Raw genomic sequence first — 15,508 nt, 5'->3', positions numbered from 1 at the left:
AAATGCTTTAATCCATAGTCCTTTTTAATCGATTGTGAAACAAAATCTAAACGACATAATAAAAAGTCAACCGCACCACGGATTCCCAGACAGTCTCCCACACTGGTACTAGCGAGGCCTTAAGCTGTGTAACTTCTGCGATCTGACGAGAGCAGGCACATTCAGCTTAGAATGGCCGTTGACATTAAATGCTTTAATCCATAGTCCTTTTTAATCGATTGTGAAACAAAATCTAAACGACATAATAAAAAGTCAACCGCACCACGGATTCCCAGACAGTCTCCCACACTGGTACTAGCGAGGCGTTAAGCTGTGTAACTTCTGCGATCTAACGAGAGCAGGCACATTCAGCTTAGAATGGCCATTGACATTAAATGCTTTAATCCATAGTCCTTTTTAATCGATTGTGAAACAAAATCTAAACGACATAATAAAAAGTCAACCGCACCACGGATTCCCAGACAGTCTCCCACACTGGTACTAGCGAGGCCTTAAGCTGCGTAACTTCTGCGATCTGACGAGAGCAGGCACATTCAGCTTAGAATGGCCATTGACATTAAATGCTTTAATCCATAGTCCTTTTTAATCGATTGTGAAACAAAATCTAAACGACATAATAAAAAGTCAACCGCACCACGGATTCCAAGACAGTCTCCCACACTGGTACTAGCGAGGCCTTAAGCTGTGTAACTTCTGCGATCTGACGAGAGCAGGCACATTCCGCTTAGAATTGCCATTGACATTAAATGCTTTAATCCATAGTCCTTTTTAATCGATTGTGAAACAAAATCTAAACGACATAATAAAAAGTCAACCGCTCCACGGATTCCCAGACAGTCTCCCACACTGGTACTAGCGAGGCCTTAAGCTGAGTAACTTCTGCGATTTGACGAGAGCAGGCACATTCAGCTTAGAATGGCGATTGACATTAAATGCTTTAATCCATAGTCCTTTTTAATCGATTGTGAAACAAAATCTAAACGACATAATAAAAAGTCAACCGCACCACGGATTCCCAGACAGTCTCCCACACTGGTACTAGCGAGGCCTTAAGCTGTGTAACTTCTGCGATCTGACGAGAGCAGGGACATTCAGCTTAGAATGGCCATTGACATTAAATGCTTTAATCTATAGTCCTTTTTAATCGATTGTGAAACAAAATCTAAACGACATAATAAAAATTCAACCGCACCATGGATTCCCAGACAGTCTCCCACACTGGTACTAGTGAGGCCTTAAGCTGTGTAACTTCTGCGTTCTGACGAGAGCAGGCACATTCAGCTTAGAATTGCCATTGACGTTAAATGCTTTAATCCATAGTCCTTTTTAATCAATTGTGAAACAAAATCTAAACGACATAATAAAAAGTCAACCGCACCACGGATTCCCAGACAGTTTCCCACACTGGTACTGGTGTGGCCTTAAGCTGTGTAACTTCTGCGATCTGACGAGAGCAGGGACATTCAGCTTAGAATGGCCATTGACATTAAATGCTTTAATCCATAGTCCTTTTTAATCGATTGTGAAACAAAATCTAAACGACATAATAAAAATTCAACCGCACCACGGATTCCCAGACAGTCTCCCACACTGGTACTAGCGAGGCCTTAAGCTGTGTAACTTCTGCGATCTGACGGGGGCAGGCACAATCAGCTTAGAATGGCCATTGACGTTAAACGCTTTAATCCATAGTCCTATTTAATCTATTGTGAAACAAAATCTAAACGACATAATAAAAAGTCAACCGCACCACGGATTCCCAGACAGTCTCCCACACTGGTACTAGCGAGGCGTTAAGCTGTGTAACTTCTGCGATCTAACGAGAGCAGGCACATTCAGCTTAGAATGGCCATAGACATTAAAAGCTTTAATCCATAGTCCTATTTAATCTATTGTGAAACAAAATCTAAACAACATAATAAAAAGTCAACCACACCACAGATTCCCAGAGAGTCTCCCACACTGGTACTAGCGAGGCCTTAAGCTGTGTAACTTCTGCGATCTGACGAGAGCAGGCACATTCAGCTTAGAATGGCCATTGACATTAAATGCTTTAATCCATAGTCCTTTTTAATCGATTGTGAAACAAAATTTAAACGACATAATAAAAATTCAACCGCACCACGGATTCCCAGACAGTCTCCCACACTGGTACTAGCGAGGCCTTAAGCTGTGTAACTTCTGCGATCTGACGAGAGCAGGCACATGCAGCTTAGAATGGCCATTGACGTTAAAAGCTTTTATCCATAGTCCTATTTAATCTATTGTGAAACAAAATCTAAACGACTTAATAAAAAGTCAACCGCACCACGGATTCCCAGACAGTCTCCCACACTGGTACTAGCGAGGCCTTAAGCTGTGTAACTTCTGCGATCTGACGAGAGCAGGCACATTCAGCTTAGAATGGCCATTGACATTAAAAGCCTTAATCCATAGTCCTATTTAATCTATTGTGAAACAAAATCTAAACAACATAATAAAAAGTCAACCGCACCACGGATTCCCAGACAGTCTCCCACACTGGTACGAGCGAGGCATTAAGCTGTGTAACTTCTGCGATCTAACGAGAGCAGGTACATTCAGCTTAGAATGGCCAAATACGTTAAACGCTTTAATCCATAGTCCTATTTAATCTATTGTGAAACAAAATCTAAACAACATAATAAAAAGTCAACCGCACCACGGATTCCCAGACAGTCTCCCACATTGGTACTAGCGAGGCGTTAAGCTGTGTGACTTCTGCGATCTAACGAAAGCAGGCACATTCAGCTTAGAATGGCCATTGACATTAAATGCTTTAATCCATAGTCCTTTTTAATCGATTGTGAAACAAAATCTAAACGACATAATAAAAAGTCAACCGCACCACGGATTCCCAGACAGTCTCCAACACTGGTACTAGCGAGGCCTTAAGCTGTGTAACTTCTGCGATCTGACGAGAGCAGGCACATTCAGTTTAGAATGGCCATTGACATTAAATGCTTTAATCCATAGTCCTTTTTAATCGATTGTGAAACAAAATCTAAACGACATAATAAAAAGTCAACCGCACCACGGATTCCCAGACAGTCTCCCACACTGGTACTAGCGAGGCCTTAAGCTGTGTAACTTCTGCAATCTGACGAGAGCAGGGACATTCAGCTTAGAATGGCCATTGACATTAAATGCTTTAATCCATAGTCCTTTTTAATCGATTGTGAAACAAAATCTAAACGACATAATAAAAATTCAACCGCACCACGGATTCCCAGACAGTCTCCCACACTGGTACTAGCGAGGCCTTAAGCTGTGTAACTTCTGCGATCTGACGAGAGCAGGCACATTCAGCTTAGAATGGCCACTGACATTAAAAGCCTTAATCCATAGTCCTATTTAATCTATTGTGAAACAAAATCTAAACAACATAATAAAAAGCCAACCGCACCACGGATTCCCAGACAGTCTCCCACACTGGTACTAGCGAGGCCTTAAGCTGTGTAACTTCCGCGATCTGACGAGAGCAGGGACATTCAGCTTAGAATGGCCATTGACATTAAATGCTTTAATCCATAGTCCTTTTTAATCGATTGTGAAACAAAATCTAAACGACATAATAAATATTCAACCGCACCACGGATTCCCAGACAGTCTCCCACACTGGTACTAGCGAGGCATTAAGCTGTGTAACTTCTGCGTTCTGACGAGAGCAGGCACATTCAGCTTAGAATGGCCATTGACGTTAAATGCTTTAATCCATAGTCCTATTTAATCTATTGTGAAACAAAATCTAAACGACATAATAAAAAGTCAACCGCACCACGGATTCCCAGACAGTCTCCCACACTGTAACTAGCGAGGCGTTAAGCTGTGTAACTTCTGCGATCTAACGAGAGCAGGCACATTCAGCTTAGAATGGCCATTGACATTAAATGCTTTAATCCATAGTCCTTTTTAATCGATTGTGAAACAAAATCTAAACGACATAATAAAAAGTCAACCGCACCACGGATTCCCAGACAGTCTCCCACACTGGTACTAGCGAGGTTTTAAGCTGTGAAACTTCTGCGATCTAACGAGAGCAGGCACATTCAGCTTCGAATGGCCATTGACATTAAATGCTTTAATCCATAGTCCTTTTTAATCGATTGTGAAACAAAATCTAAACGACATAATAAAAAGTCAACCGCACCACGGATTCCCAGACAGTCTCCCACACTGGTACTAGCGAGGCCTTAAGCTGTGTAACTTCTGCGATCTGACGAGAGCAGGGACATTCAGTTTAGAATGGCCATTGACATTAAATGCTTTAATCCATAGTCCTTTTTAATCGATTGTGAAACAAAATCGAAACGACATAATAAAAAGTCAACCGCACCACGGATTCCGAGACAGTCTCCCACACTGGTACTAGCGAGGCCTTAAACTGTGTAACTTCTGCGATCTGACGAGAGCATGGACATTCAGCTTAGAATGGCTATTGACATTAAATGCTTTAATCCATAGTCCTTTTTAATCGATTGTGAAACAAAATCTAAACGACATAATAAAAAGTCAACCGCACCACGGATTCCCAGACAGTCTCCCACACTGGTACTAGCGAGGCATTAAGCTGTGTAACTTCTGCGATCTAACGAGAGCAGGTACATTCAGCTTAGAATGGCCAAATACGTTAAATGCTTTAATCCATAGTCCTATTTAATCTATTGTGAAACAAAATCTAAACGACATAATACAAAGTTAACCGCACCACGGATTCCCAGACAGTCTCCCACATTGGTACTAGCGAGGCGTTAAGCTGTGTAACTTCTGCGATCTAACGAAAGCAGGCACATTCAGCTTAGAATGGCCATTGACATTAAATGCTTTAATCCATAGTCCTTTTTAATCGATTGTGAAACAAAATCTAAACGACATAATAAAAAGTCAACCGCACCACGGATTCCCACACAGTCTCCCACACTGGTACTAGCGAGGCGTTAAGCTGTGTAACTTCTGCGATCTAACGAGAGCAGGCACATTCAGCTTAGAATGGCCATTGACATTAAAAGCCTTAATCCATAGTCCTATTTAATCTATTGTGAAACAAAATCTAAACAACATAATAAAAAGTCAACCGCACCACGGATTCCCAGACTGTCTCCCACACTGGTACTAGCGAGGCCTTAAGCTGTGTAACTTCTGCGATCTGACGAGAGCAGGGACATTCAGCTTAGAATGGCCATTGACGTTAAATGCCTTAATCCATAGTCCTATTTAATCTATTGTGAAACAAAATCTAAACGACATAATAAAAAGTCAACCGCACCACGGATTCCCAGACAGTCTCCCACACTGGTACTAGCGAGGCCTTAAGCTGTGTAACTTCTGCGATCTGACGAGAGCAGGGACATTCAGCTTAGAATGGCCATTGACATTGAATGCTTTAATCCATAGTCCTTTTTAATCGATTGTGAAACAAAATCTAAACGACATAATAAAAAGTCAACCGCACCACGGATTCCCAGACAGTCTCCCACACTGGTACTAGCGAGGCCTTAAGCTGTGTAACTTCTGCGATCTGACGAGAGCAGGCACATTCAGCTTAGAATGGCCATTGACGTTAAATTCTTTAATCCATAGTCCTATTTAATCTATTGTGAAACAAAATCTAAACGACATAATAAAAAGTCAACCGCACCACGGATTCCCAGACAGTCTCCCACACTGGAACTAGCGAGGCGTTAAGCTGTGTAACTTCTGCGATCTAACGAGAGCAGGCACATTCAGCTTAGAATGGCCATTGACATTAAATGCTTTAATCCATAGTCCTTTTTAATCGATTGTGAAACAAAAGCTAAACGACATAATAAAAAGTCAACCGCACCACGGATTCCCAGACAGTCTCCCACACTGGTACTAGCGAGGTTTTAAGCTGTGAAACTTCTGCGATCTAACGAGAGCAGGCACATTCAGCTTCGAATGGCCATTGACATTAAATGCTTTAATCCATAGTCCTTTTTAATCGATTGTGAAACAAAATCTAAACGACATAATAAAAAGTCAACCGCACCACGGATTCCCAGACAGTCTCCCACACTGGTACTAGCGAGGCCTTAAGCTGTGTAACTTCTGCGATCTGACGAGAGCAGGGACATTCAGTTTAGAATGGCCATTGACATTAAATGCTTTAATCCATAGTCCTTTTTAATCGATTGTGAAACAAAATCGAAACGACATAATAAAAAGTCAACCGCACCACGGATTCCGAGACAGTCTCCCACACTGGTACTAGCGAGGCCTTAAGCTGTGTAACTTCTGCGATCTGATGAGAGCATGGACATTCAGCTTAGAATGGCTATTGACATTAAATGCTTTAATCCATAGTCCTTTTTAATCGATTGTGAAACAAAATCTAAACGACATAATAAAAAGTCAACCGCACCACGGATTCCCAGACAGTCTCCCACACTGGTACTAGCGAGGCATTAAGCTGTGTAACTTCTGCGATCTAACGAGAGCAGGTACATTCAGCTTAGAATGGCCAAATACGTTAAACGCTTTAATCCATAGTCCTATTTAATCTATTGTGAAACAAAATCTAAACGACATAATACAAAGTTAACCGCACCACGGATTCCCAGACAGTCTCCCACATTGGTACTAGCGAGGCGTTAAGCTGTGTAACTTCTGCGATCTAACGAAAGCAGGCACATTCAGCTTAGAATGGCCATTGACATTAAATGCTTTAATCCATAGTCCTTTTTAATCGATTGTGAAACAAAATCTAAACGACATAATAAAAAGTCAACCGCACCACGGATTCCCAGACAGTCTCCCACACTGGTACTAGCGAGGCCTTAAGCTGTGTAACTTCTGCGATCTGACGAGAGCAGGCACATTCAGTTTAGAATGGCCATTGACATTAAATGCTTTAATCCATAGTCCTTTTTAATCGATTGTGAAACAAAATCTAAACGACATAATAAAAAGTCAACCGCACCACGGATTCCCAGACAGTCTCCCACACTGGTACTAGCGAGGCCTTAAGCTGTGTAACTTCTGCGATCTGACGAGAGCAGGCACATTCAGCTTAGAATGGCCACTGACATTAAAAGCCTTAATCCATAGTCCTATTTAATCTATTGTGAAACAAAATCTAAACAACATAATAAAAAGCCAACCGCACCACGGATTCCCAGACAGTCTCCCACACTGGTACTAGCGAGGCCTTAAGCTGTGTAACTTCCGCGATCTGACGAGAGCAGGGACATTCAGCTTAGAATGGCCATTGACATTAAATGCTTTAATCCATAGTCCTTTTTAATCGATTGTGAAACAAAATCTAAACGACATAATAAATATTCAACCGCACCACGGATTAACAGACAGTCTCCCACACTGGTACTAGCGAGGCATTAAGCTGTGTAACTTCTGCGTTCTGACGAGAGCAGGCTCATTCAGCTTAGAATGGCCATTGACGTTAAATGCTTTAATCCATAGTCCTATTTAATCTATTGTGAAACAAAATCTAAACGACATAATAAAAAGTCAACCGCACCACGGATTCCCAGACAGTCTCCCACACTGGAACTAGCGAGGCGTTAAGCTGTGTAACTTCTGCGATCTAACGAGAGCAGGCACATTCAGCTTAGAATGGCCATTGACATTAAATGCTTTAATCCATAGTCCTTTTTAATCGATTGTGAAACAAAATCTAAACGACATAATAAAAAGTCAACCGCACCACGGATTCCCAGACAGTCTCCCACACTGGTACTAGCGAGGTTTTAAGCTGTGAAACTTCTGCGATCTAACGAGAGCAGGCACATTCAGCTTAGAATGGCCATTGACATTAAATGCTTTAATCCATAGTCCTTTTTAATCGATTGTGAAACAAAATCTAAACGACATAATAAAAAGTCAACCGCACCACGGATTCCCAGACAGTCTCCCACACTGGTACTAGCGAGGCCTTAAGCTGTGTAACTTCTGCGATCTGACGAGAGCATGGACATTCAGTTTAGAATGGCCATTGACATTAAATGCTTTAATCCATAGTCCTTTTTAATCGATTGTGAAACAAAATCGAAACGACATAATAAAAAGTCAACCGCACCACGGATTCCGAGACAGTCTCCCACACTGGTACTAGCGAGGCCTTAAGCTGTGTAACTTCTGCGATCTGACGAGAGCATGGACATTCAGCTTAGAATGGCTATTGACATTAAATGCTTTAATCCATAGTCCTTTTTAATCGATTGTGAAACAAAATCTAAACGACATAATAAAAAGTCAACCGCACCACGGATTCCCAGACAGTCTCCCACACTGGTACTAGCGAGGCATTAAGCTGTGTAACTTCTGCGATCTAACGAGAGCAGGTACATTCAGCTTAGAATGGCCAAATACGTTAAACGCTTTAATCCATAGTCCTATTTAATCTATTGTGAAACAAAATCTAAACGACATAATACAAAGTTAACCGCACCACGGATTCCCAGACAGTCTCCCACATTGGTACTAGCGAGGCGTTAAGCTGTGTAACTTCTGCGATCTAACGAAAGCAGGCACATTCAGCTTAGAATGGCCATTGACATTAAATGCTTTAATCCATAGTCCTTTTTAATCGATTGTGAAACAAAATCTAAACGACATAATAAAAAGTCAACCGCACCACGGATTCCCAGACAGTCTCCCACACTGGTACTAGCGAGGCCTTAAGCTGTGTAACTTCTGCGATCTGACGAGAGCAGGCGCATTCAGTTTAGAATGGCCATTGACATTAAATGCTTTAATCCATAGTCCTTTTTAATCGATTGTGAAACAAAATCTAAACGACATAATAAAAAGTCAACCGCACCACGGATTCCCAGACAGTCTCCCACACTGGTACTAGCGAGGCCTTAAGCTGTGTAACTTCTGCAATCTGACGAGAGCAGGGACATTCAGCTTAGAATGGCCATTGACATTAAATGCTTTAATCCATAGTCCTTTTTAATCGATTGTGAAACAAAATCTAAACGGCATAATAAAAATTCAACCGCACCACGGATTCCCAGACAGTCTCCCACACTGGTACTAGCGAGGCCTTAAGCTGTGTAACTTCTGAGATCTGACGAGAGCAGGCACATTCAGCTTAGAATGGCCACTGACTTTAAAAACCTTAATCCATAGTCCTATTTAATCTATTGTGAAACAAAATCTAAACAACATAATAAAAAGCCAACCGCACCACGGACTCCCAGACAGTCTCCCACACTGGTACTAACGAGGCCTTAAGCTGTGTAACTTCCGCGATCTGACGAGAGCAGGGACATTCAGCTTAGAATGGCCATTGACATTAAATGCTTTAATCCATAGTCCTTTTTAATCGATTGTGAAACAAAATCTAAACGACATAATAAAATTCAACCGCACAACGGATTCCCAGACAGTCTCCCACACTGGTACTAGCGAGGCCTTAAGCTGTGTAACTTCTGCGACCTGACGAGAGCAGGCACATTCAGCTTAGAATGGCCATTAACGTTAAATTCTTTAATCCATAGTCCTATTTAATCTATTGTGAAACAAAATCTAAACGACATAATAAAAAGTCAACCGCACCACGGATTCCCACACAGTCTCCCACACTGGTACTAGCGAGGCGTTAAGCTGTGTAACTTCTGCGATCTAACGAGAGCAGTCACATTCAGCTTAGAATGGCCATTGACATTAAATGCATTAATCCATAGTCCTTTTTAATCGATTGTGAAACAAAATCTAAACGACATAATAAAAAGTCAACTGCACCACGGATTCCCACACAGTCTCCCACACTGGTACTAGCGAGGCGTTAAGCTGTGTAACTTCTGCGATCTAACGAGAGCAGGCACATTCAGCTTAGAATGGCCATTGACATTAAAAGCCTTAATCCATAGTCCTATTTAATCTATTGTGAAACAAAATCTAAACAACATAATAAAAAGTCAACCGCACCACGGATTCCCAGACTGTCTCCCACACTGGTACTAGCGAGGCCTTAAGCTGTGTAACTTCTGCGATCTGACGAGAGCAGGGACATTCAGCTTAGAATGGCCATTGACGTTAAATGCCTTAATCCATAGTCCTATTTAATCTATTGTGAAACAAAATCTAAACGACATAATAAAAAGTCAACCGCACCACGGATTCCCAGACAGTCTCCCACACTGGTACTAGCGAGGCCTTAAGCTGTGTTATTTCTGCGATCTGACGAGAGCAGGGACATTCAGCTTAGAATGGCCATTGACATTAAATGCTTTAATCCATAGTCCTTTTTAATCGATTGTGAAACAAAATCTAAACGACATAATAAAAAGTCAACCGCACCACGGATTCCCAGACAGTCTCCCACACTGGTACTAGCGAGGCCTTAAGCTGTGTAACTTCTGCGATCTGACGAGAGAAGGCACATTCAGCTTAGAATGGCCATTGACGTTAAATTCTTTAATCCATAGTCCTATTTAATCTATTGTGAAACAAAATCTAAACGACATAATAAAAAGTCAACCGCACCACGGATTCCCAGACAGTCTCCCACACTGGAACTAGCGAGGCGTTAAGCTGTGTAACTTCTGCGATCTAACGAGAGCAGGCACATTCAGCTTAGAATGGCCATTTACATTAAATGCTTTAATCCATAGTCCTTTTTAATCGATTGTGAAACAAAATCTAAACGACATAATAAAAAGTCAACCGCACCACGGATTCCCAGACAGTCTCCCACACTGGTACTAGCGAGGTTTTAAGCTGTGAAACTTCTGCGATCTAACGAGAGCAGGCACATTCAGCATCGAATGGCCATTGACATTAAATGCTTTAATCCATAGTCCTTTTTAATCGATTGTGAAACAAAATCTAAACGACATAATAAAAAGTCAACCGCACCACGGATTCCCAGACAGTATCCCACACTGGTACTAGCGAGGCCTTAAGCTGTGTAACTTCTGCGATCTGACGAGAGCAGGGACATTCAGTTTAGAATGGCCATTGACATTAAATGCTTTAATCCATAGTCCTTTTTAATCGATTGTGAAACAAAATCGAAACGACATAATAAAAAGTCAACCGCACCACGGATTCCCAGACAGTCTCCCACACTGGTACTAGCAAGGCCTTAAGCTGTGTAACTTCTGCGATCTGACGAGAGCATGGACATTCAGCTTAGAATGGCTATTGACATTAAATGCTTTAATCCATAGTCCTTTTTAATCGATTGTGAAACAAAATCTAAACGACATAATAAAAAGTCAACCGCACCACGGATTCCCAGACAGTCTCCCACACTGGTACTAGCGAGGCATTAAGCTGTGTAACTTCTGCGATCTAACGAGAGCAGGTACATTCAGCTTAGAATGGCCAAATACGTTAAACGCTTTAATCCATAGTCCTATTTAATCTATTGTGAAACAAAATCTAAACGACATAATACAAAGTTAACCGCACCACGGATTCCCAGACAGTCTCCCACATTGGTACTAGCGAGGCGTTAAGCTGTGTAACTTCTGCGATCTAACAAAAGCAGGCACATTCAGCTTAGAATGGCCATTGACATTAAATGCTTTAATCCATAGTCCTTTTTAATCGATTGTGAAACAAAATCTAAACGACATAATAAAAAGTCAACCGCACCACGGATTCCCAGACAGTCTCCCACACTGGTACTAGCGAGGCCTTAAGCTGTGTAACTTCTGCGATCTGACGAGAGCAGGCACATTCAGTTTAGAATGGCCATTGACATTAAATGCTTTAATCCATAGTCCTTTTTAATCGATTGTGAAACAATTTCTAAACGACAATAAAAAGTCAACCGCACCACGGATTCCCAGACAGTCTCCCACACTGGTACTAGCGAGGCCTTAAGCTGTGTAACTTCTGCAATCTGACGAGAGCAGGGACATTCAGCTTAGAATGGCCATTGACATTAAATGCTTTAATCCATAGTCCTTTTTAATCGATTGTGAAACAAAATCTAAACGACATAATAAAAATTCAACCGCACCACGGATTCCCAGACAGTCTCCCACACTGGTACTAGCGAGGCCTTAAGCTGTGTAACTTCTGCGATCTGACGAGAGCAGGCACATTCAGCTTAGAATGGCCACTGACATTAAAAGCCTTAATCCATAGTCCTATTTAATCTATTGTGAAACAAAATCTAAACGACATAATAAAAAGTCAACCGCACCACGGATTCCCAGACTGGTACTAGCGAGGTTTTAAGCTGTGAAACTTCTGCGATCTAACGAGAGCAGGCACATTCAGCTTCGAATGGCCATTGACATTAAGTGCTTTAATCCATAGTCCTTTTTAATCGATTGTGAAACAAAATCTAAACGACATAATAAAAAGTCAACCGCACCACGGATTCCCAGACAGTCTCGCACACTGGTACAAGCGAGGCCTTAAGCTGTGTAACTTCTGTGATCTGACGAGAGCAGGCACATTCAGCTTAGAATGGCCATTGACATTAAAAGCCTTAATCCATAGTCCTATTTAATCTATTGTGAAACAAAATCTAAACGACATAATAAAAAGTCAACCGCACCACAGTTTCCCAGACAGTCTCCCACACTGGTACTAGCGAGGCCTTAAGCTGTGTAACTTCTGCGATCTGACGAGAGCAGGCACATTCAGCTTTGAATGGCCATTGACATTAAATGCTTTAATCCATAGTCCTTTTTAATCGATTGTGAAACAAAATCTAAACGACATAATAAAAAGTCACCCGCACCACGGATTCCCAGACAGTCTCCCACACTGGTACTAGCGAGGCCTTAAGCTGTGTAACTTCTGCGATCTGACGAGAGCAGGCACATTCAGCTTAGAATGGCCATTGACATTAAATGCTTTAATCCATAGTCCTTTTTAATCGATTGTGAAACAAAATCTAAACGACATAATAAAAAGTCAACCGCACCACGGATTCCCAGACAGTCTCCCACACTGGTACTAGCGAGGCCTTAAGCTGTGTAACTTCTGCGATCTGACGAGAGCAGGCACATTCAGCTTAGAATGGCCATTGACATTAAATGCTTTAATCCATAGTCCTTTTTAATCGATTGTGAAACAAAATCTAAACGACATAATAAAAAATCAACCGCACCACGGATTCCCAGACAGTCTCCCACACTGGTACTAGCGAGGCCTTAAGCTGTGTAACTTCTGCTATCTGACGAGAGCAGGGACATTCAGCTTAGAATGGCCATTGACATTAAATGCTATAATCCATAGTCCTTTTTAATCGATTGTGAAACAAAATCTAAACGACATAATAAAAGTCAACAGCACCACGGATTCCCAGACAGTCTCTCACACTGGTACTAGCGAGGCGTTAAGCTGTGTAACTTCAGCGATCTGACGAGAGCAGGCACATTCAGCTTAGAATGGCCATTGACATTAAATGCTTTAATCCATAGTCCTTTTTAATCGATTGTGAAACAAAATCTAAACGACATAATAAAAAGTCAACCGCACCACGGATTCCCAGACAGTCTCCCACACTGGTACTAGCGAGGCCTTAAGCTGTGTAACTTCTGCGATCTGACGAGAGCAGGCACATTCAGCTTAGAATGGCCATTGACATTAAAAGCCTTAATCCATAGTCCTATTTAATCTATTGTGAAAAAAAATCTAAACAACATAATAAAAATTCAACCGCACCACGGATTCCCAGACAGTCTCCCACACTGGTACTAGCGAGGCCTTAAGCTGTGTAACTTCTGCGTTCTGACGAGAGCAGGCACATTCAGCTTAGAATGTCCATTGACGTTAAATGCTTTAATCCATAGTCCTATTTAATCTATTGTGAAACAAAATCTAAACGACATAATAAAAAGTCAACCGCACCACGGATTCCCAGACAGTCTCCCACACTGGTACTAGCGAGGCCTTAAGCTGTGTAACTTCTGCTATCTGACGAGAGCAGGGACATTCAGCTTAGAATGGCCATTGACACTAAATGCTTTAATCCATAGTCCTTTTTAATCGATTGTGAAACAAAATCTAAACGACATAATAAAAATTCAACCACACCACGGATTCAAAGACAGTCTCCCACACTGGTACTAGCGAGGCCTTAAGCTGTGTAACTTCTGCGATCTGACGAGAGCAGGCACATTTAGCTTAGAATGGCCATTGACGTTAAATGCTTTAATCCATAGTCCTAATTAATCTATTGTGAAACAAAATCTAAACGACATAATAAAAAGTCAACCGCACCACGGATTCACAAACAGTCTCCCACACTGGTACTAGCGAGGCCTTAAGCTGTGTAACTTCTGTGATCTGACGAGAGCAGGCACATTCAGCTTAGAATGGCAATTGACATTAAAAGCCTTAATCCATAGTCCTATTTAATCTATTGTGAAACAAAATCTAAACAACATAATAAAAAGCCAACCGCACCACGGATTCCCAGACAGTCTCCCACACTGGTACTAGCGAGGCCTTAAGCTGTGTAACTTCTGCATTCTGACGAGAGCAGGCACATTCAGCTTAGAATGGCCATTGACGTTAAATGCTTTAATCCATAGTCCTTTTTAATCGATTGTGAAACAAAATCTAAACGACATAATAAAAATTCAACCGCACCACGGATTCCCAGACAGTCTCCCACACTGGTACTAGCGAGACCTTAATCTGTGTAACTTCTGCGTTCTGACGAGAGCAGGCACATTCAGCTTAGAATGGCCATTGACGTTAAATGCTTTAATCCATAGTCCTATTTAATCTATTGTGAAACAAAATCTAAACGACATAATAAAAAGTCAACCGCACCACGGATTCCCAGACAGTCTTCCACACTAGTACTAGCGAGGCCTTAAGCTGTGTAACTTCTGCGATCTGACGAGAGCAGGCACATTCAGCTTAGAATGGCCATTGACATTAAATGCTTTAATCCATAGTCCTTTTTAATCGATTGTGAAACAAAATCTAAACGACATAATAAAAAATCAACCGCACCACAGATTCCCAGACAGTCTCCCACACTGGTACTAACGAGGCCTTAAGCTGTGTAACTTCTGCTATCTGACGAGAGCAGGGACATTCAGCTTAGAATGGCCATTGACGTTAAATGCTTTAATCCATAGTCCTTTTTAATCGATTGTGAAACAAAATCTAAACGACATAATAAAAATTCAACCGCACCACGGATTCCCAGACAGTCTCCCACACTGGTACTAGCGAGACCTTAATCTGTGTAACTTCTGCATTCTGACGAGAGCAGGCACATTCAGCTTAGAATGGCCATTGACGTTAAATGCTTTAATCCATAGTCCTATTTAATCTATTGTGAAACATAATCTAAACGACATAATAAAAAGTCAACCGTACCACGGATTCCCAGACAGTCTTCCACACTGGTACTAGCGAGGCCTTAAGCTGTGTAACTTCTGCGATCTGACGAGAGCAGGCACATTCAGCTTAGAATGGCCATTGACATTAAATGCTTTAATCCATAGTCCTTTTTAATCGATTGTGAAACAAAATCTAAACGACATAATGAAAAGTCAACCGCACCACGGATTCC

General features: G+C 41.6%; 58 pseudogenes; all 58 read right to left on the bottom strand.

Moving 5' to 3' along the window:
* Window positions 1–64: 64 nt before the first annotated feature.
* Window positions 65–183, bottom strand: LOC142708624 (5S ribosomal RNA; annotated as a pseudogene).
* A 67-nt stretch (window positions 184–250) lies between these two features.
* LOC142708842 (5S ribosomal RNA) lies at window positions 251–369 on the bottom strand (annotated as a pseudogene).
* Window positions 370–436: 67 nt separating this feature from the next.
* LOC142708611 (5S ribosomal RNA) lies at window positions 437–555 on the bottom strand (annotated as a pseudogene).
* Window positions 556–622: 67 nt separating this feature from the next.
* On the bottom strand, window positions 623–741 carry LOC142708926 (5S ribosomal RNA; annotated as a pseudogene).
* Window positions 742–808: 67 nt separating this feature from the next.
* LOC142708820 (5S ribosomal RNA) lies at window positions 809–927 on the bottom strand (annotated as a pseudogene).
* Window positions 928–994: 67 nt separating this feature from the next.
* On the bottom strand, window positions 995–1,113 carry LOC142708618 (5S ribosomal RNA; annotated as a pseudogene).
* Window positions 1,114–1,180: 67 nt separating this feature from the next.
* LOC142708940 (5S ribosomal RNA) lies at window positions 1,181–1,299 on the bottom strand (annotated as a pseudogene).
* A 67-nt stretch (window positions 1,300–1,366) lies between these two features.
* On the bottom strand, window positions 1,367–1,485 carry LOC142708782 (5S ribosomal RNA; annotated as a pseudogene).
* A 67-nt stretch (window positions 1,486–1,552) lies between these two features.
* On the bottom strand, window positions 1,553–1,671 carry LOC142708827 (5S ribosomal RNA; annotated as a pseudogene).
* A 67-nt stretch (window positions 1,672–1,738) lies between these two features.
* Window positions 1,739–1,857, bottom strand: LOC142708937 (5S ribosomal RNA; annotated as a pseudogene).
* Window positions 1,858–1,924: 67 nt separating this feature from the next.
* On the bottom strand, window positions 1,925–2,043 carry LOC142708717 (5S ribosomal RNA; annotated as a pseudogene).
* Window positions 2,044–2,110: 67 nt separating this feature from the next.
* On the bottom strand, window positions 2,111–2,229 carry LOC142708769 (5S ribosomal RNA; annotated as a pseudogene).
* A 67-nt stretch (window positions 2,230–2,296) lies between these two features.
* On the bottom strand, window positions 2,297–2,415 carry LOC142708857 (5S ribosomal RNA; annotated as a pseudogene).
* A 439-nt stretch (window positions 2,416–2,854) lies between these two features.
* On the bottom strand, window positions 2,855–2,973 carry LOC142708794 (5S ribosomal RNA; annotated as a pseudogene).
* Window positions 2,974–3,040: 67 nt separating this feature from the next.
* Window positions 3,041–3,159, bottom strand: LOC142708761 (5S ribosomal RNA; annotated as a pseudogene).
* A 67-nt stretch (window positions 3,160–3,226) lies between these two features.
* On the bottom strand, window positions 3,227–3,345 carry LOC142708781 (5S ribosomal RNA; annotated as a pseudogene).
* Window positions 3,346–3,412: 67 nt separating this feature from the next.
* LOC142708731 (5S ribosomal RNA) lies at window positions 3,413–3,531 on the bottom strand (annotated as a pseudogene).
* Window positions 3,532–3,598: 67 nt separating this feature from the next.
* On the bottom strand, window positions 3,599–3,717 carry LOC142708878 (5S ribosomal RNA; annotated as a pseudogene).
* Window positions 3,718–4,156: 439 nt separating this feature from the next.
* Window positions 4,157–4,275, bottom strand: LOC142708746 (5S ribosomal RNA; annotated as a pseudogene).
* Window positions 4,276–4,342: 67 nt separating this feature from the next.
* On the bottom strand, window positions 4,343–4,461 carry LOC142708962 (5S ribosomal RNA; annotated as a pseudogene).
* A 439-nt stretch (window positions 4,462–4,900) lies between these two features.
* LOC142708883 (5S ribosomal RNA) lies at window positions 4,901–5,019 on the bottom strand (annotated as a pseudogene).
* A 67-nt stretch (window positions 5,020–5,086) lies between these two features.
* Window positions 5,087–5,205, bottom strand: LOC142708754 (5S ribosomal RNA; annotated as a pseudogene).
* Window positions 5,206–5,272: 67 nt separating this feature from the next.
* Window positions 5,273–5,391, bottom strand: LOC142708617 (5S ribosomal RNA; annotated as a pseudogene).
* Window positions 5,392–5,458: 67 nt separating this feature from the next.
* Window positions 5,459–5,577, bottom strand: LOC142708843 (5S ribosomal RNA; annotated as a pseudogene).
* A 439-nt stretch (window positions 5,578–6,016) lies between these two features.
* LOC142708744 (5S ribosomal RNA) lies at window positions 6,017–6,135 on the bottom strand (annotated as a pseudogene).
* Window positions 6,136–6,202: 67 nt separating this feature from the next.
* Window positions 6,203–6,321, bottom strand: LOC142708882 (5S ribosomal RNA; annotated as a pseudogene).
* A 439-nt stretch (window positions 6,322–6,760) lies between these two features.
* Window positions 6,761–6,879, bottom strand: LOC142708688 (5S ribosomal RNA; annotated as a pseudogene).
* A 67-nt stretch (window positions 6,880–6,946) lies between these two features.
* Window positions 6,947–7,065, bottom strand: LOC142708638 (5S ribosomal RNA; annotated as a pseudogene).
* Window positions 7,066–7,132: 67 nt separating this feature from the next.
* On the bottom strand, window positions 7,133–7,251 carry LOC142708730 (5S ribosomal RNA; annotated as a pseudogene).
* A 625-nt stretch (window positions 7,252–7,876) lies between these two features.
* Window positions 7,877–7,995, bottom strand: LOC142708914 (5S ribosomal RNA; annotated as a pseudogene).
* Window positions 7,996–8,062: 67 nt separating this feature from the next.
* Window positions 8,063–8,181, bottom strand: LOC142708929 (5S ribosomal RNA; annotated as a pseudogene).
* A 439-nt stretch (window positions 8,182–8,620) lies between these two features.
* Window positions 8,621–8,739, bottom strand: LOC142708629 (5S ribosomal RNA; annotated as a pseudogene).
* A 67-nt stretch (window positions 8,740–8,806) lies between these two features.
* Window positions 8,807–8,925, bottom strand: LOC142708760 (5S ribosomal RNA; annotated as a pseudogene).
* Window positions 8,926–8,992: 67 nt separating this feature from the next.
* Window positions 8,993–9,111, bottom strand: LOC142708924 (5S ribosomal RNA; annotated as a pseudogene).
* Window positions 9,112–9,178: 67 nt separating this feature from the next.
* On the bottom strand, window positions 9,179–9,297 carry LOC142708768 (5S ribosomal RNA; annotated as a pseudogene).
* A 438-nt stretch (window positions 9,298–9,735) lies between these two features.
* On the bottom strand, window positions 9,736–9,854 carry LOC142708892 (5S ribosomal RNA; annotated as a pseudogene).
* Window positions 9,855–9,921: 67 nt separating this feature from the next.
* Window positions 9,922–10,040, bottom strand: LOC142708753 (5S ribosomal RNA; annotated as a pseudogene).
* Window positions 10,041–10,107: 67 nt separating this feature from the next.
* On the bottom strand, window positions 10,108–10,226 carry LOC142708690 (5S ribosomal RNA; annotated as a pseudogene).
* A 67-nt stretch (window positions 10,227–10,293) lies between these two features.
* LOC142708814 (5S ribosomal RNA) lies at window positions 10,294–10,412 on the bottom strand (annotated as a pseudogene).
* A 439-nt stretch (window positions 10,413–10,851) lies between these two features.
* LOC142708816 (5S ribosomal RNA) lies at window positions 10,852–10,970 on the bottom strand (annotated as a pseudogene).
* A 67-nt stretch (window positions 10,971–11,037) lies between these two features.
* On the bottom strand, window positions 11,038–11,156 carry LOC142708880 (5S ribosomal RNA; annotated as a pseudogene).
* A 439-nt stretch (window positions 11,157–11,595) lies between these two features.
* On the bottom strand, window positions 11,596–11,714 carry LOC142708687 (5S ribosomal RNA; annotated as a pseudogene).
* A 65-nt stretch (window positions 11,715–11,779) lies between these two features.
* LOC142708758 (5S ribosomal RNA) lies at window positions 11,780–11,898 on the bottom strand (annotated as a pseudogene).
* Window positions 11,899–11,965: 67 nt separating this feature from the next.
* LOC142708780 (5S ribosomal RNA) lies at window positions 11,966–12,084 on the bottom strand (annotated as a pseudogene).
* Window positions 12,085–12,511: 427 nt separating this feature from the next.
* LOC142708802 (5S ribosomal RNA) lies at window positions 12,512–12,630 on the bottom strand (annotated as a pseudogene).
* A 67-nt stretch (window positions 12,631–12,697) lies between these two features.
* LOC142708766 (5S ribosomal RNA) lies at window positions 12,698–12,816 on the bottom strand (annotated as a pseudogene).
* Window positions 12,817–12,883: 67 nt separating this feature from the next.
* Window positions 12,884–13,002, bottom strand: LOC142708831 (5S ribosomal RNA; annotated as a pseudogene).
* A 67-nt stretch (window positions 13,003–13,069) lies between these two features.
* On the bottom strand, window positions 13,070–13,188 carry LOC142708872 (5S ribosomal RNA; annotated as a pseudogene).
* A 66-nt stretch (window positions 13,189–13,254) lies between these two features.
* Window positions 13,255–13,373, bottom strand: LOC142708953 (5S ribosomal RNA; annotated as a pseudogene).
* Window positions 13,374–13,440: 67 nt separating this feature from the next.
* LOC142708819 (5S ribosomal RNA) lies at window positions 13,441–13,559 on the bottom strand (annotated as a pseudogene).
* A 67-nt stretch (window positions 13,560–13,626) lies between these two features.
* Window positions 13,627–13,745, bottom strand: LOC142708818 (5S ribosomal RNA; annotated as a pseudogene).
* A 67-nt stretch (window positions 13,746–13,812) lies between these two features.
* LOC142708792 (5S ribosomal RNA) lies at window positions 13,813–13,931 on the bottom strand (annotated as a pseudogene).
* A 253-nt stretch (window positions 13,932–14,184) lies between these two features.
* Window positions 14,185–14,303, bottom strand: LOC142708828 (5S ribosomal RNA; annotated as a pseudogene).
* Window positions 14,304–14,370: 67 nt separating this feature from the next.
* Window positions 14,371–14,489, bottom strand: LOC142708701 (5S ribosomal RNA; annotated as a pseudogene).
* A 67-nt stretch (window positions 14,490–14,556) lies between these two features.
* Window positions 14,557–14,675, bottom strand: LOC142708923 (5S ribosomal RNA; annotated as a pseudogene).
* Window positions 14,676–14,742: 67 nt separating this feature from the next.
* Window positions 14,743–14,861, bottom strand: LOC142708650 (5S ribosomal RNA; annotated as a pseudogene).
* Window positions 14,862–14,928: 67 nt separating this feature from the next.
* LOC142708894 (5S ribosomal RNA) lies at window positions 14,929–15,047 on the bottom strand (annotated as a pseudogene).
* Window positions 15,048–15,300: 253 nt separating this feature from the next.
* Window positions 15,301–15,419, bottom strand: LOC142708796 (5S ribosomal RNA; annotated as a pseudogene).
* Window positions 15,420–15,508: the final 89 nt, after the last annotated feature.

This window comes from Rhinoderma darwinii, unplaced genomic scaffold, assembly GCF_050947455.1.
Source record: "Rhinoderma darwinii isolate aRhiDar2 unplaced genomic scaffold, aRhiDar2.hap1 Scaffold_4014, whole genome shotgun sequence".
Lineage (NCBI taxonomy): Eukaryota > Metazoa > Chordata > Amphibia > Anura > Rhinodermatidae > Rhinoderma > Rhinoderma darwinii.
The sequence above is the reverse complement of the archived record's forward strand: the minus strand, read 5'-3'. Positions and strand labels throughout refer to the sequence as shown.